This window comes from Schistocerca americana, unplaced genomic scaffold (assembly GCF_021461395.2).
Source record: "Schistocerca americana isolate TAMUIC-IGC-003095 unplaced genomic scaffold, iqSchAmer2.1 HiC_scaffold_1192, whole genome shotgun sequence".
Lineage (NCBI taxonomy): Eukaryota > Metazoa > Arthropoda > Insecta > Orthoptera > Acrididae > Schistocerca > Schistocerca americana.
In genome coordinates, this window is record NW_025725256.1 from 35001 (window position 1) to 37295 (window position 2295).

The following is a 2295-nucleotide window of genomic DNA, read 5'->3' on the forward strand; positions in this document are numbered from 1 at the left end:
GTCCTAAGTACTTGGTCGGGTTCGAGAGAGGCGCAATCGCCCGGAGTTTGGCGAGTAGACGCTTTAGGTGCGACCACCCGTGCTCCCAACTGAGCTTGCCGCTGCCGACAGAGGCCCGGGAGCGTGCTGTCGTGGCATTGCCGGCGGGAGACAACACGCGCCACCTACGGTGGCCGGCAGCTCCAACGCCAGCGCCACAGAAGGACAAAAGCCCCACTTGGGTGCCGAAGCGAACTCTCCCAGCACAGCGCACGCGCCAACACGTCCGCACAGCTGCGATACAAACCACCTGCGAGAACCGCAGAGGCGACCGAGCAGCAGACGGCGTCGCGGCGCCGAGCGCCGGGCGGCGGCGCATCCTCAGCGCACACAGTCCTCAATCGGACCAGCACACTGCAGATGTCCACCGCGCTTCGCACCGGGCCCGCGAGGACCTACTTTGGCCGCACGGCGCCGCGTGCAGGGTGCGCCGGCGCGCAGCTGCGCCGCCTGCCGCCTCCGTCGGCCGGCGCGCCTGCCACTGGCCGCCCCCACCAGCCGGCTGTAGCGCGTGCGCCCACGCACCGCGCGGCCAGCACGCCGGGAGGCCCCCCCTCACCGGCCGGGGACGGTCCCACCCAGCCACCGCCGCGTATCGCTTCACACCCACATGCCATTCACGTTCGTGGGCATGGTGGGTATCGCTGAAACAACCGGTTGGTAGCTCAACCGATCGTCGCCATCACTGATTCACCTCTAGCGAGAACAACCGCACCACAACGGTTTACCAGTTGTTCATTTGCGTAACGTCACCAGCAAACGTAGACGTCCATCGCCATTTGCAAATTCAACGATTGTTGCATGCCTGTGTCAGGTGTCACGACACACTATGTCTGCCCACATACACGCAACAACATGTGCACGCTTCGCGAACACGTGGAAGGTGGCCCCCGTACGTATGCGATGTCCATTGCGCGAACGACTGTCAACCGGCCTCTGTCGCATGTCGCAGATGTGGAACGCAGTGCACCATGCTGTCACGGTGTGTGAGAAGAGACGACTACGTCTGACAACACGCGCCACTACATCAACAGACGGCTCATGCTGATCGCCATCCAGGGCATACCACACTGCAATCCGGCTCTTATAGGGAGACGACACATAGCTGAGTGCACAACAGTTGGACCGCATGGTTCGCCGTTGTTGGCGCAGTCGTTGTACGGTCACATGTACCACGATGTATCATTCAGTACATGAGGACCAATGTGCAGTACAGTGTGTGATTTGGACGTACAACATCAGCGGACAGTTGACACAGGCCGTACCACAGCGTAGGCTAAGTGCTTCGCCATGCGAATGCCAATGAACAACTGCGAAGGGCATTGAGCATGTACGTCCTGCTGCCATCCACATTACAGTGTATCGCTGCAAGGTGTTTAACATGAAGCGATACACTGGGGACCAGGCAGTGCGAGTAGCAAACTATATTGCGGGGGTTGCAGTTAGGCAACACTACACTAATTTAACGCGTCGTATGACAATTACAGAGCGGGTTAAGGCCCAACGTGTGTTGGGTTAAGGCCCAACGTGTGTTGGGTTAAGGCCCAACGTGTGTTGGGTTAAGGCCCAACGTGTGTTGGGTTAAGGCCCAACGTGTGTTGGGTTAAGGCCCAACGTGTGTTGGGTTAAGGCCCAACGTGTGTTGGGTTAAGGCCCAACGTGTGTTGGGTTAAGGCCCAACGTGTGTTGGGTTAAGGCCCAACGTGTGTTGGGTTAAGGCCCAACGTGTGTTGGGTTAAGGCCCAACGTGTGTTGGGTTAAGGCCCAACGTGTGTTGGGTTAAGGCCCAACGTGTGTTGGGTTAAGGCCCAACGTGTGTTGGGTTAAGGCCCAACGTGTGTTGGGTTAAGGCCCAACGTGTGTTGGGTTAAGGCCCAACGTGGGTTGGGTTAAGGCGCAACGTGGGTTGGGTTAAGGCCCAACGTGGGTTGGGTTAAGGCGCAACGTGGGTTGGGTTAAGGCGCAACGTGGGTTGGGTTAAGGCGCAACGTGGGTTAGGTTAAGGCGCAACGTGGGTTAGGTTAAGGCGCAACGTAGGTTAGGTTAAGGCGCAATATAGGTTAGGTTAAGGCGCAATATAGGTTAGGTTAAGGCGCAATATAGGTTAGGTTAAGGCGCAATATAGGTTAGGTTAAGGCGCAATATAGGTTAGGTTAAGGCGCAATATAGGTTAGGTTAAGGCGCAACGTAGGTTAGGTTAAGGCGCAACATAGGTTAGGTTAAGGCGCAACATAGGTTAGGTTAAGGCGCAACATG